This window comes from Netta rufina (genome assembly GCF_964035555.1).
Source record: "Netta rufina genome assembly, chromosome: 23".
Lineage (NCBI taxonomy): Eukaryota > Metazoa > Chordata > Aves > Anseriformes > Anatidae > Netta > Netta rufina.
This window is the reverse complement of record NC_140147.1, coordinates 1,174,945-1,190,890: the sequence shown is the minus strand read 5'-3', so window position 1 is coordinate 1,190,890 and position 15,946 is coordinate 1,174,945.

Here is a 15,946-nt window from a genome sequence, read left to right as displayed (position 1 = left end):
CCGGCAGCAGAAAATCATTTTGGGCCTGAAATCCTTCCCGGCACAGGGGGAGCAGCCGGGCAGCTCCCACGCAAAGCACGCCGCCCTCTCATTAGCGGCACAAAGGCTCCGTGGCGCACGAGGGGGCCGTTTAATGAGGGCATTGCTGTAAACAGGAGGAACGAGAGCCTCACCTGGCTACCCAGGCCGTGCTTGTTGTTTTTAGCGAGCTGGCAGGGTCAGGAATTAACGCTTCGTGCCTCATCCTGGCTCACGCTCTCGGCCCCAGCGGAGCGCTGCGCCTAACGAGCGGCCGACCCGCGGTTACCTCGACGCTGCCTTCAAAGCTGGCTCTCCCGGGATGACGACAGCTTGGGGAAAGGCATAGGAAATAAAAAAAAAAAAAAATCATCACTCTGCTAAATTGTGAGGCTGTTGGAGGAGAATTCCAGGCGCAGGGAAACCTCGCGTTGCGTAAGAGCGGCCAGAGGCACGAGGCGGGTTTAGCTGCTGGGGCTGCACGGCGACATGGAGGGGCTCCCCCAGCACCTCAGGGTGCCCCAATTACACTTCAGAGGGTAAAATACAGAGGGGGGGAGTGCTCGGGGCCAGGGGCAGCCTCGTGGCACAGCACCTGGGGACAGGACCAGTGCTCATCCGCCACCTGGGGAATTACGGGGTGTGATTAAATAAAGCACAGGTCACCCAGTCACCGGCCAGGGGACGTGTGGGACCCCCTTGGGACTCCCACAGCCCGAATAAACGCGGCCACCCTGCTCTGCCCTGCCTGCTGCACCAGAAAGCGTCTGAGCTGATGCAGATGTCGTGGCTGGTGGAATCCTGGGCTCCTTGGAGCTGGATTTTTGCGCTTTCTGTGCATTTCCCTAGCAGAAAGCAGAGGACAAGGCAGGGCAGCGGCGCTGAAACCACTCAGCTCACCGGATCTTTATCACTGGCGACAAACAGCGAGGCTGCAGCTTCATCTCAGAGCCTGGCTGAGGCACCAGCCAGCAGAGAAATCCCCCCTCCACCTCCCAAGCAGCAGCAGCAAAGCCCTCGGGCTCCACGTGCCAGCCCGTCCTGTGCCTACCAGCACCCGAGGAGCTCGGCAGCCCCGCACCACCACGGAGCTGCTGCAGGGCAGAGCCAGCACGGCTCAGGGTCAGCCGGCGGAGCCGCGGCGGCGTTAACGAGGCCCTGCTAATTCAGAGGGATGGGAAGAGCGAGCAGAGGTCAGCGGCTGCCTGCAGACTGCCCCGCTCGTTTGCTGCAGGTCGCTGTCGGGAAGCCACCGGCGGGGGGACCACAGCTTTGCCGCGTGTCTGGGTTCGCAAAACGCAGCCGTGACCCGGAACTGGTGAGGGATTTGTCCAGCAAAACCCCATCAGCCCAAAAGGCAGAGGGCTGGGAGCGAGCTGGAGGCTGTTATGGGGCCGCCACGTCCTCGTTCCCCTGCCTGCAGCGGGCTAAGCCAGGTTAATCCACAGCGTGGAAAAAGAGAGGGGTTAAACAGCAGTGGCCCCAACTGCGGCGCTTTTCCAAGGTAGATCCAAGCAATCCATCACAGCACAACCCTCCTGCGCAGACCACAAGGATTGTCATAATCCAATTACCCCCCTCTTCCCTGCGCCCGTGCATCAAAAGCAACCGATGAGGCCGACAATTTGCCAAAAAAAAAGAAAACCACCAGGAAGGGCACTTCTCACGTCCTGGAGCTACGGCCTCGCGCGGCTGCGTGCCCAAGCACTGCTGCCTAATTAGCAACCATTTCATGCTCCGAAAGTTAATATTTCAACAGCCAGGGACCCAAGGAGAAGGAATCGCCCTGCTCGGGGTTACTGCAGCCACCCCAGGGATGTACGAGGTGCCCCCAAGAGCCCCAGAGCAGTGTTTTGGGTCCCTGGGGCAGCATCGCCTCCTCCCTCGCTGGCTGCTGCTGCTGCTGGTGCCGTCCTGCACAGTTAAAGGGGAGCCCCGGGGGGAATTTCCTCCTGGGGAGGCTCGGAGCAGGCGGCTGCAGCAGATTGCAGGGAGCAGCAGGAGCCGAGGCAGCTGGCAGAGGATGGCCAGGGCTGCCCGGATCCACCCCGCATCTGGAGGAGGTCGCCCAGCTGGGTGCTGTGCTGGGCCAGCTGCCGAGCACGGGGCGGGCTCCCAGGGCTTCGAGTCTTTTATAGGGGGAAGGACTCCAAAAACGTCGCTGCCAGCCCGGCCCCGCGTCGCAGCAGACGTTAACGAGAGAGAAAAATACGGGATGGAAACCTAAAGGGACCCAGGGAAATCTGCAGGACGCCTCCGCCTGCATCCAGCAGCACCAAAGCCCAGCCCCACGCAAGCTTCTGGGGCTTTCGGTCGCTGCTTCCCACCTCCAGACAGCCTCAACCTGCCACGGTCCGGCACCCAAACCCCCCCCTGCACTGAGAGGCATCCTCCTAAGGTCAGCGCCCTGGAAAAGTTCCCCTTTCAAGGTGACTTCTCAAGCTGTTGCGAGCGAACATCTGCAGGATTTTCCCTTGTAATAATCATCATCCTGCGGAGATTTGCCTAATCTCCGAGTGACTCACTCGCCGGCCCGGATCCCCTGCCCTAATTACGGCCCCGCTCCTCAGCCTCTTGCTCATCGCATCTCCCCGCGCAGCCACACTTCACGTTGGACCATCGCAGCCTCTTCTGCTGCTTCTCCAGGCCTGGAAACCATCTCTCCATCCTCCTCACACCTCCCAAAACCCCGCCGGGCACACCGCATCCCCTCACCGGGCCGGTTCCTGCAGAGCTGGGCTTTCCACGGGGCTCCCTGGCTGCTGGACCGCAGCGGCGTGGGGAAGCTGCCCCTCTGCTGCTTTATTTTTGCCCCTGGTGGCATCGGGATCGCCCTTCTTATCCAGGAACCAGCACCTGGAAACCTTCTGATCTACCTGGGGCCTCGGGCAGACTCGGATGAACCATCACGAGGCACAGGGTTCTTTTATCAGCCCTCCAAATCCCTTCTCCATTAGTTCCTAATCCCCTCTGGGAAGGGACCAGTGCCTTTCCCTCTCCCCTCCGCTTCTCTCCGCCGCGGATCATCTCACCGCAAGCCACCGAGTCCTCCAAGTGCTTCAAACCCCAGCAAATCCTTCACCATGGTAACTCAGCCAGCGCCTCGCGGCCCCGGATCTCAGGTGATTCGTGAATCCTCCTGCTAGGGGCAACTGGCTCTGCCTCGGGCACCTTCTGCAGGAGCAGAAAGCGCCGCTGATGAAGCTGTCTTCAAGGCAGGAGATGAATGCTGAGCAGGGACCAAGCTCCAGCCCGCAATTCCCCCGCAGCAGAACCCCCCCAAAGCGACAGGGCATTAACAGCGCTTGTTCGCTCTACACGAACCGAGCGTGGCCCAACTCCCAGAAGAAGCTGCTGAAGCCAAGAAATTGGCGAGGCTCCGAGAAGAAGCATATGTTTGTATGCATAACAGTGAATCATCCCACAATAGTTAGCAGCAGGCAGGAAAACAAAAGGGGAAAAATCCCCTCGTCCCTCCTGCTCGCAGCAAACCCCTGCTGGAGGAGGCTGCGGCGTCACCGGGGGTCTGTCGGGGCAGACGTCGTGGACAAGTTCTTCCCATCCTACCACACACATCTTTTAGAGCCAGAAGGTAACACCACAGGTGAAAATCAAGGACCACAGAGCCCTGCGTTTGCAGCCCTCACCTCCTCGTAACAGGCTCATCTCCCTCCCCAGGCACGGGACACGGCAGGGCTCACGCCTCGCGCCGGGGCCGGCTCAAATGAAGCCTCGATTACCTGTGGCACTGCCTCTTCCCCGTGCCCTCGCTTCCACGGTGCCTTCCCAGCCTCATTCTTTCACTCACTGGCAAAAACAGGTCACCATCTGCTCTCCCTCCTGACTCTGGCTAACCGACAGCGCCTGCCTCTGCAGGAGACGAAGCAGCCGCTCCGCAAAGCCTTCCCCGGCGCGCCCCGGGGAGCGCAGAGATTTTCCTCTCCCCTAGCAGGTGACCACCAAGGACGGCGGCACGGGGACGATCGCTGTCGCAAGGAGGCCCGCAGGCTATGAAATAATGACCGAGAAAGCTTCCCGCTTCCATCGGCGCGCCCCTGGGAGATGGGGGATCTACAGCTTCCACCTGCGAGGCAGGAATTCAGCCCGCTCCACTTGCAGCTTGTGTTTTCTGTCCCAAAGCCTGCAGAGACCTCATCCTGTGCCCCTCCTGTGCACGGTGTGCTGACACGAAGCGCCCCAGCAGGCAGTGATGGGCACGGGCAGCACCTCGGGGTTCCCGTTCCCAAATCCAGCTCTCCTAGGGAGAGCCCAGGGGAATAAAACAAAAGGCAGCAAGCACCAGAAAGCAACGTCGCTGATCCACAGCACGTGAGCGATGCACCAAAGGACCCTCTTCTTCCCCGGACAGGGTGGGCAAAGAGGTTATAAGCTGAATTTTTAACCTCATGGCCTGTCAGCAGGTCTCTTAACTCCTAGATCCCAAATATTCAGCTGGGAGCTGAGGTCTAGAGCAGCCCACAGACCCCGCTGGTCACTGCGCCAAGGCAGGAGGCAGCAGAGCAGGGCACGAGGGTTTTCCCCTCCAGGATGGGAAACACTTGGAGATGGCCACTACATGGGAAAAGAGCTGCTCAGCCACCACGGGACGAGCTCACCCTACAGCACCCAGCTCCGCCGTGCCGAAGCCTAACCCCAGCCCCTCCACCTGCCCTTCCCCGGGCTGAGCCAGCCCCAAAATTCACCCACAGGTCCCCAGCTCCTCCTCGCAGCACCGCTCCGCATCCATCCCTGCATCCCGGCACGGCTGCGGGTTGCCACAGCAACGGGAGGGGGGAGGTTTATCATCGCTTCCTCTATTGAATAAAAACCTTGGATGAAATTTTGTTTTCTCCCCGCTGATGCGAAATGTCACGGATTTGTTTCTGACCCTGCCGGAGCTCCCGCTGTATTTAGAGATGATCCAGGCCAACTTTCAAAGCAAAATTTGCTGCTGCTGCCGAGGGAGCGTGGCGCACACGGAGGCAGGGCAGTGTCTGAATCCCCATTAACAACTCGCCTGAGCCCCTGGGTAAGCCGCAGAGAGCAGCATCCTAGAACAAAACTTGTCTGGACACTTCCCAAATGCTCACCAAACACGCTGGCTGTTGTTAATTAAAAGGCAATCAGCTGTCTCCGAGTGAAAAAAAAATAAAAGCAAACTCTCCTACAGACACAGGGGTCCCTGGGATCAATCCTGCAAGGTGCACGGCACTTGCTGGCGAGCGCTCCCGTGCAGAGCCACGAACGCCCAGCACCACGTGAGCCGGGCCCTCCGGCTGCACAGCAGAAATGCAGAGCAGCAGGTTTGTGAGTCAGCTCTAGGAATGTGAGAAAACTGGGTAGGAAACAGCTAAACAAATTGCAGATTTCTTTTTTTTTTTTTTTTTTTAAGCTCTGCGTGGCGGTGCCAGGGACCCTTTCCACGCGGGCCAGCTCCCCTCGCTTCCAAAGCTCTCCAGAACGTGTTCCCACTGCTCCTGCAGCCTGACGGCCCCTCCAGCACGTCCTCTGAACGCAGTGTGACTTGAGGAACGCCCCGGAGTTTTGCAGCAGGATTTGAGTAGTCAGTAGGGAAACAGGAGCACAGAAACGGGGCCTCCCTCACCCAGAGCTGAGGCTCCCGGGAGCCGCAGGGCACCCCGCGCACGGTGCAGCCAGCCGGGCTCTCCAGCCTCAGGACCAGCTCCAGAGGTGAAAGTCCCCTTTTACTGCTGCCTTGGCACACACTCAGGCAGAGCCCTTCCTGGAAAACCACACAGAGCCTAATAGAAACCTCAGGTTTCACCCCCGTGGGGTTTTTGTGGAGGAGCCCACCGGGGCCCAAGCTCCTGGCAGCTGTGCACCCTCACCTCCGGCCCCCTTGGGGCTCAGATCGTGCCCAAGAATTGCCAGGATAAATCCCAGGGGCATTGCAGAGCACGACGCAAGGGGAACGTGCTGGTTGCTCTTGGCAAGGCGAGGCTGGGGCTCAACCAGATGGCAACAACTCAGCTGAACACTGAAGACAAATCCACCGTTAAAACCGAAGGTGTCTGAGCCCCCAAACCTCTCCGCTCAATGCCATCTGGGGCCAGGACGGAGCAGGAAAGTTGTGTCTGGGTTCTGGGCTCTGCCACCCCTCCATCCACCTCACTCCTCTGAGCAAAAGCATCCCGCTAAGGGACACCCGGAGACCCCGGAGGGTCTGGCTGTCACACTCAGCACGGTGACAAACGTGTCCTGGCCCCCCGGGACCGCAGCGAGGCTGCGCGAGGCCGGCAGCAGCTGAACTGGGAGCAGTGGCCGTGCTGCTGGTAAGCACAGAACAGAGCCACGGCGTTCAGACAGGCTGCGTGCGGTGTCACCTGGCCGACGGGGGATGGATTGCACTCCTAATTGCACTCCGAGTCCAAGGGCAACAAAGGCAGCCAAGCTCACGCACCTCTGGTCCGCGGCACGGCTCCCACGGCTCGCCAGGGGAGATTTACAGAGATGGAGGCCCGGAGAAGTCAGCGGCCCGGCAAAATGAGAGGGAGACCTCCAAACCTCGCCTCCAGCTGCAGCAGCATCCAGGGGGGCACCCCGCAAGGATCTCACCACGCAGGGAGGGGCCCATGGGTGCCATCGGAGCGGGATGTGGAGCCCCATGGGCGCAGAGGGGTGCACGTGTTGGAGATGTTACAGCAAAGATTTAGGAGGTCGCTGTCCTCGGCGTCGGTGTTTGCCCTTGAAACCCCCTTGTCAAGGGAATACGAATCGTTTCCTGCCGAGGCAGCCAGCTAAAATCCCTCCTTTGTCTCACACCAAACGTGGAGCCCGCGTTACAGACACCCCTGGTGTTTTATGACCCCTTCTCACTGGAGAGGCAGCGCCGGCTTCCACGTGAGCAGGAGAAATTCCCTCCGCCTTCGGCTCTGACAGCCATTCTCATCCGTCTTCTGCCTCGGCTACGCGGCGAACGGGAGGAGACCGCAGTTTATAATCCAGGTTTTATGAAGCGTGGCGCGAGGACACGATGATGGAAGGGCGGCGCTGGGCTGGATTCAGAGGCGGCGCTCGCAGAGCCCCGTGCGCCGAGCCCCCTGCCAAGCGCCGGCTGGGAAACCACGAGGCTGCAAATCCATTCCTTGCCCTTGGCGTGGGAGGTCCCGGGGAGGTGCAGATTGAAGGCTGCTCCCTTTCCACCCCGTATTGATCAGGTATCGGTGCTGCGGGGCGGCAGAGCTCCATCCATTAGGGACGCTCCCCGCTGCAGCCAGCAGCCCTGAAAGGCAGGCTCAAGCTGCAATCGCTTTCTGTGTTATGGCATTTCCAATATAAGGCTGAGCTCTAAGAGGCCACATTTATCCTCCTCGTCAAAAATTGCTAACTGGATGAAGGACAGCCCCAGCAGGCAGGCGGCAAGGGCACCGCAGCGGGAGCTGCAGACAGCTCCCAGGATGTGGGATGGAGGCACAGGGAGAGTTTGCTCGCCCTAAGAACGTGCCCAGCACAAAGCAGGGGCCCCTCCTGGGGCTGCAAACTCCCCCAGTTACAAAGCACAGGGCAGGCAATGCCTCCCAAGGAGTCAAGAGAAAAATCTAGAGGAAGAGGAAGGTCAGGAGCAGCACAGGAGGTGGAGGTGGTGCACGCAGAGCAGTGTCCTGAGAAACAGGTCAGGCATCCAGGCTTCGGGAAGCGCTGAGGGCAGCGACTTGTGTCCTTTTGAAGCACGAGGAGGGGCAGCCACAGGTCCCACATCAAAGCTCGGACTGGCAGCAGGACGACCTGAGCGAGCTCCTGTGTTTTGCAGGAAACCAGAAAACCAAAGGTGGGGCCTCAGTGGGCAGCAGCAGCCGGCACAGACAGCTAAAGCTGCTGGAGGAAGGCCGAGATATTCCTCCCTCTTCCTCACAGCTCGCTGTTACCACCCTGCTGCCAGGAGAGCCCACGGCCACCCCCAGGCCACCCCTAAGCACCACGGCTCCCCCAGCATCGCAGGAAGGCGCCCACCTCCCTCCTGCAGCACTGGGATGCCGCAGTCGCTGCCCCCTGGGGGCTGCCCGTCCTCACCCAGACCCCAGTCATTCCCATTTGGCTTCCTTTCCAAAATGGGGCTGGTGCCGAGGCCAGGAAGGAGAAGGAAGCATCAGGTGAAAGGCACGAGCAGCTCTGCACCCACCCCGTACCCACTCCCCGAGTGCTGGTGCTTGGCAGGGCAGGGGCAGCTCCCCAAATGGCATTTGCAGAGCTCCGAGCTGGATGGAGCAGGAGAGGGTGCTCGGAGGCAGGGGGAAAGCTGCTGGAGTGCTTTCTGGTGCCTTGATCTGCCGAGGCAGGCAGCACGCCCGCGGATGGCAGAGACGGTAAAACAAACCCACTCGCTGTCTGGCTGAGAGGCAGCGCTTTCATGCTGCAGCCACTGCTTCCTCTGATCAGCTCATCGCGGAGGCCAGCAGACAACAGAACGTGTTTTCTCCCCAAAACGAGGAGCTGACTTCACTCGGCCTGAAGGGGGGAACAGCCAGGATCACGGGAATTGCCAGGTACCCCTTGGAGCCCCCCCTGGTCGGGGCAGGATTTCTCCAGCCCCCAGGTTTCTGAACCAGTGAGCGCTGCTGCTGGGGGGAGAGCTGCCCCGACCTCTCTGAGCGAGCAGAGCCCTGCCTGGGTGCGAGGTGACGAAGCCCAGACCCGTTTGTACTCCACAGGACCCCCCCTCTGCCTGGGAGCACAACACACAGCGGGGCCTCGCCTGGAAATCCAGGCTGAGACAACCCCCAAAAAGCAGAAGCGCTGAGCATCCAACCCCCTGCAGCTACACCCTCCTGCTGGGAAGGGATTTGGCCACGGCGCTGGTTTGCTGGATGGTGCTGAGCAAGGTCTCACCCGGATTTATCCAAAGGGAGGTGCAGGAGCATCCTCTCTGCAAGCCCTGAGCCCCCCCAGCTCGGGACAGCCGCGCTCTGCAGGCTGCAAACCCCAGGAGCTCCGAGGCAGCCGAGCAGCAGCTCGGTGTCAGGAGGCTGACAGCTGGTCACGGCACAGCACAGCGCTGCGGAGAGGATGAGCAGGTTTGCTTTTGGGTTTTTAGATCATAAAAGTTGAAGGAAATTGGTTTTCCGAGCTCCCAGCTTGGAGCTGGGCTGATTTTTGAGCCCTGCCACCATTCTGTCACACAGGACCGGCAATTTCTTCTTCATTTTCTCCGCAATCCCTCCAGAACCGTGCACAGCACATTTCCCTAATTCACATTATCAGCACAATTTGCCTCATGAAAGACAGAAGGACCATCTGAGACCAAGAGGAAAGCTGCTGCCCGTCGGGTTTTCCCCTCTCGCAGGCTACATCGTGCCTCTGCTTTCAGACTCCTGCCTCGGAGCCATGCACAGTTTGAAGCCGCTGCCCAGAAAACGAACGGCACATGCAAAAAAACTCTGAAAGAGCAGAAAATCTATTCCCTTCCTCGGCTCTCAGACGCCATGGATAATTGATACATGACTCCATGAGATAAAGAAATAAACCATTCTTCTTTCTGGAGGCCCCTTCTGCCTCTGCCTCTCCGAGCAGGGTAGCCTTTGACCTTGAGTTCTTGCATTAATGCCTGCACACAGCCAGCCAGGGATATCACGCACGCACTCGGCTCATCTCCTGGGGTTTCGCTTTCTTCTGCCCCTGAATAATGGCAGCTTTGTCCTCCGGTAAATGAAGGAGCAGCCAGTTTATTGCAGGCCCAGCTTGTTCGCAAAGATAAACCCAGTGAAAAATGTCACCTGCTGGTTTGATCCGCCCCGTGTGCCACTTTAGCAGCTGCTCCATCCCCAACACCCATTATCATCAAACAGGTGGAATAATAGGAGTGTGTGCGGCGTATATACATAAACATGAGAGCCGGGGGAAAGATGGCATTTCATCCCCCAGCCCCGCAGGCCCTGCTTGGTGAGCTGCTTTGTTTGGGAGTGCCAACAGCCTGGGCTGACAGCGAAGCTTCCTCCTCGCCCCCCGGGCACTGCAGCAGCCAGGGGCAGGACTGATGGGAGGTGGGCACCGGGACCACCGCAGGGAGCTGAGCTCAGGGCAGCAGGGCAGCATCCCAGCAGAGATGGGTCGAGGGAGGTGCTGGCAGAACCACAGAGCTGTCCCGGACTTCAGTCCTGCAAGAGCTTAATGCTGGTCTGCACTGAGAGGCACCGGGGGGCTCTGGCAGTTATCACACGGACGTGGGGCAGGAAACAGCCCGTGCTGCTCGCACTACAGCTGCCCAGAGCTGCCTCCTGTCTCAGCTATCGCTGAAAGACTCGATTCTGTGAGCACCACAATTCACTTAAAGCCATTTTCAAGCGAAGGCAAACAGTTTAATTCTGCTGCCCTTTGGCAACCCGGCTTTGCTTCCTCGCCGAAGCCCCGAAATAAATGGCAGGCTTGGATTCGGCTCGGCAGAACGCAAACAGGAAAGCCGGGTGATAAATCACCTTTGCAGACACGAAGGATTCACCTGGGACAGGGCTATTACCTAGTAACCAGGAAGCAACCGCGGGTTATCAGCGTCACATCAGCTTTGTGAGCGCAGCTTTCACCTCCGCTGAGAGCGTGGGGGAGCCACCAGCGCTCTCGGTGCTCCCAAAGCAGCTCCGGTGGCCTCAGCCGTGGGGCGATGTCAGAGCGGTGGCAGCAGCAGCAGCGGCAGCTTTCTGAGCCTTGGCAGCTATCTGCAGCCCTCCTAGGGTGTTTAAATTTACTGTCATCATTAAGGACAAAGACAGGGATGTCACACGCGAGGCATCCTGTAATGGATTTAACGCGGGCTGGAGAGGAGTTAACTGAAATGCAGAGCATCCGTCTTGCTTTAAGTAATTATCCTTGCAGGAGGAATACTGCTACCAAAAGCAGGTCTGCTGTAATTTCTGACACCTTCCTCCTGACCCCTCTCCTATTTAGAATTTCTGGCTAGTTTTACAGAAAGGAAGGCAAGACTGGCTCATTAGCGAAGGTACAAAGAATAACTAGGGTAGGTTGGGATGGAGTCCACACGGTAATCAAAACACGGCTTTGTAGTTAGCACCGAATTCCCGCTGTCTCAATTACGTTTGTGGAGCCTACCCCGTGCTGCACGCAGCTCTGCTGTGGGGAGACTTCTCTTTGTGCCTTATTGGCTGCGCGGAGTGGTACTGTGAAAGCAGTTTCCTTGACAACATTTTTTTTTTTTTAATGGAATCTTTTTTTTTTCCCCTTGCCCCTCTCCACGGCCGCAAGATCAGGCCCGACTTTGAATCCTGGCTGCGGAGACACCGCGAATACGAATGAGTGCCCCACAACAAGGGACACCCCAAAAGCCTGCCCCTGAGCCGAGGCCCCCGTCCCAAGCAGCACAACCAGATAAGGGTGGTGAAAGCTGAAATAGTTGCAAAGAGCCACAGTGATTATCACAAAGTTGGGCGTTTTGTAGCTTTTTCCTGCGGATCTGACACCATTTCGCTACCGTTCGTCTTGTTTTCAGGGTAGAGGGGAGAGATCTGTCCTGCAAGCACCAGGCCAAGCTGCTCCAACGCGGCAGGTGCCCCGCGTACAACACACCCCAGCTGCTCCTCCAGGGCACCAGCCCCCGAGCCCGATCTGCATCTCATCCCCCCTGCACCTGATCCGACAGCAGGAGCCCCGCTGCGTGCCTGACAGCCCCCGGGCAACACAAAAAGCACAGATCAGAAGCAGCGACAGGTCTCCCAGCAAAGCAGATGCTCCCCTCCCTGCCAAACGCTGAGTGGTGGGGCTGAAGCTTTCTGCGGGAACAGAAAGCCCCAAAACCTGCAGGCAGCGGGGCCGAGCAGCTCGGGGAACCACAAGTCAACAACCTGCTGCACCTGCGTGCACGTTTCCCTCCAGCCCGATGGGTTCTGCCGTCCTTTCCTCCAGGGAAATCTCTTACTTCAGTCCTAACGCTGTTTATATTCCACGGAGGAACGTCCTCTCCCTTTTAGTGCTTAAAATTGAAATTTGGAATCGAAACGGCAGTAAATCACCAACAAAGCAGCACGAGGCTGGGGCTGCATGCAGAATCGGCTGCGGCAGAAGGCACCCCGAAGCACCGAGTGCAGCGGGTTGGAATAACCAGCTCAGCAAGACCGTGCCACCCAGCAAGCTAATGATCCCGCAGCCCTTCGGATAACAAGGGCAACACGAAACAGAAACAAAACAGTAGCCCAGGAAGGTCAGCAGCTCTGCACGCACGGCCTTGCCAAAGATAACGCGAGGGCTTGCTGAATATGATTTCAGCCAGGGGATCGTGCTGTGCTCTCCATTCTCTGCTAAACACTGCAGATGGAAGTAGCTCCAGCTCCCCTGCCTTGCCGGGGGCAGGGGGCCTTTCACAACATCGCATCCTCCAGCTCCCTGCGTGCGCATCCCCTCAGGGTGCTTGTCAGGGAGAGAATCCCTTCAATAAAGGACTCCGGTCATCAGCATTCAGCCAGCCTTCCCACCCTGCTTCCCACCAGAGTGGCTTCAGGAACCAAAGAAAAAATGTCCTGGACCAGATTCATCCCCTCCGTTGACTCCTCGTGCAGCCCTAGAGGAGCCGTGTTATCACTCAGTGCGTTTGGTTTCCCTCACAGGACAGAGAAGAAGCAATCCCTTACCTGTTTCCTCTTCCCCCATGAGCTCTTCTAATTCATCCGCAGGCTTGGATCGGGGATTTTCCTCCGGTGTTGACTCTCGGTGTCCCTCGTTTGTCTCCATCTACAGAGTTAAGCCCTGTAAGAAAGGGCACAGACAGAGGCACCTCAAACTCTAGCTATCCTGCCAGCAGCCACTGCCAAAACAAAGCTTCTCTAGCAGCCTCTAAATCTCCCCCATGGCCGTTTCCTCAGGAGGCGAGCACCTTGCCAGTCACAGAGCGCTCAGATGCTCAAGTTACCTGGGAGCACACCCCTGAAACGAGGCTTGGACAAAAAGTGCCCGAGCCCAGAAGTGAAGCTCCTGTGCTGGGTGGCCTGGAGGCAGCTTTCAGCATCTGCACCAACACCCTGGGGTCAGGTAATGAGCAATTTTGTGAGACGGCCTCGTCCCCGGTGTGTGCTCTGCTGCCCACCAGCAGGAGCAGGACCTGGACCAGGTACAAGGCATGAAGAGCCATCAAGGGTCACTCGCATCACTTCACTGGGGACAGTGATTTCATTCTGACCAGGCAGGCAATGAGAACAAGGAAGGTCCTCGGCCTTAGCTCCTCTGGGGTGGGATTTGTGTTTGTTTTCAAACTAGGGATACGAATATTTAACACAGGACTGCCATGGAAAACAACATCTGTATAGCTCTTGGACAGTCGAAAATGAAAGGTGTTCCAGCTACACCTGTTAAAGCATCATTTCGTCCCTTTGGGGGACTCACCAGAGCCCAGCACCACACTACTGAGCTCAGCTGCAAATATCTCTGTGCTCCAAGTGCCTCGGCTCCAGCAGCCTCCCTGGCTTTGTTAGGGAGCATCACAACCCAAAGCCATTGCTGCCACCACCTCTAGCAGCTACAGGAGCGTTGTCTTCTAGCGGTGCCACTGCCCCTCTACAGCAGCAGCAGGTCTGACAGCACCCTCAGCACACTCCAACATCTGTTTTACTCACAAAGCTCTTCTCTCCCCCAAGGAACACGGACCTAACTGCTCTCCTGAGATCCACAGAATGGATTTGCAAGTGGTAAGACTAAGGGAAATGATTCATAACTTCAGTTAAAAGCATTGTGCTTCTGTAACAGCGTGTAACCATGACTCCTGCAGTTTCTTGACCAACACAGATACCCCACTCTGCTCATTCTTACTTGCCCCAGAAGCACCATCTGAAGTCATATAAACACGCACGTGATGCAGTTACCCCCAGTTAGAGGAAGTATTAGTATCTGAGGTTGCCTAGATGTGAGCGAAAAGAGCTACCAAGAGAAATAAGTAACTCATACAGGAATAGCTCAGTTCCAGTGAAGCATGGAATTTCTTTTCCTACTGACTAGCCTTAGGTTAACACGCTGTTTTACTTCTGTGCACAGTAAGCAAAAGGGTAAAAAACCTTCAACCAAGAACTTGGCGTTAAGAAACAAGACAAAGCTACACAAAGACATCCTCACAGAAAGAGGAGATGAAAGCTGGCAGTCACTGCTTTCAGCCTCATGGCCAAAGTGGTTTATTATCTCACTGCCAACAGGGACCAAAAATTTGTTCTAGTACACTAGTGGGAAAATCTGATAAATATTAGAAACACGATGCCAATTCGCAAGTAACATTACTCCTTTCATGGCAGCAAAGCAAAGCTGATCGGATTGTTATCTGTGCAGCCCAGAAAATAGCACCTTAGTGTCACTTCAATAAATTATGCACATCAGCTCGGTGGCATTCCACTACCAACGAGGGGAACTGACTGGGATCCAGGACTCCAGAAACTCGCTCATTGTTACCCCAGAACAATAACCCAATTCAAACCCTGCCAGGTGACACGGTGTCTAGTCTTGTCCAGGGCACAACAGTACGATTTGCAACAAATCTCTGCCTGTTCTCAGAAACACTAGCAGGAATTATTACATATATATATATAAAAATATTTTTTTAAAGGTATATTTACACGTTCTCATGTTTTTAAACAGGTAACTTGAAAGAAAGTGGTTGTCTGCACCATTGCTCTGTTCTCAGAAGTGGACCAGTGTTTCCCAGTAGTTACGGAGCCACCGACCAGTTCAGACCACGCAGCACTGAATGACGCCTAGGGATACACGGGGCACGGACAAGCTTGTCCAAAGGCCCTTACAGATGAGACCAAAGCAAAACATTTAGCATTAATGACCTGCAATAAATTCATTAAGAGCCAGAGGGAAGAGACATTTTACTGCAAGAACTTTATTGCACTACGTTCAAGTGCTGAACCAAGTATCGTGCCTACTGGACATTGGTCACAATTACGTTCCCCCGCTTGTGTCTACGCTGCATGACAGCCTGCACTTTTCAGTATTTTTCCTCAATTAAGGCTGCAGAGTCACGGTATATAATTAGTACATTATAAATCAGAGTAAAACTAGGGGGAAGAATGCAAAGTTATACATACAGCATGTAAAATATATATATATTTTTTTAATTGATCTTCAGAAGGGCTTGGGGTTTTTGTTTTGAATCCAGCTCCACACCTTCCCCTCCAATCAAACTTCTGTCAAATCAGCTTAGTCTACCAGTACTTCATTTTACTAAGAACACCCATTTTAATTTGCAGAAACAGAGCATTAGCTTCTAGTTTGTGAGGGGAAGGTAAAAGCCAGAATTAGATACTTCCAGCGTCATCTACCTTCCCCGTGGACTCGAACATTACCAGATAGGTTATTTCCCTAATGTAGGCATTGACATCACAAACACTTTCTCGTCTCTTATCTATTAAAGGAATCAGAAACGTTACACATCTTAACAGGAGGAAGGAACTTAGTACAACAATACAGCTTGAGTCAGGTGCAGACTGAGTGGTGTGGAGTGCAGTTTTCTAGCCACGGACCTCAGAAGAGGTCTGTCGGCACATCTGTAAAATGAGGGGCTTGACGAGTACCATTATTCTTTGCTTAAATTTATAAAATCTCTCCCAGGAATAGAATCGTAGAAGCCCATTACTTGTTTTCTGAAAGGGTTTTTGCAGTTAAGCTGCGAATTAAAAACAGAAGTCTAGAACAGGAAGAAATCCCGTGAAGGCAGTTCGTTTAGCCAGCAGCTGAGGTATTGGTAAAAGATGGGTACCAGTCCACACCTTCTAGAGGCACAGACAAAAAGCCTTTGGTGCTCCACTGCAAAGTGTCACAGGAGAGGATGGTATGACCCTAACCCTGTACTCAAAGCCTTTCGTTGCTGGATATTGCAATGTCAACTCGAAAGCATGAGGTCGCTACTGGGGCAGGGCACGAATTAAGGTCTGTTTGGTAGAACTAGCCTGGCTGAAACTGCTTCGGAGAGGCTGTAAAATGACTT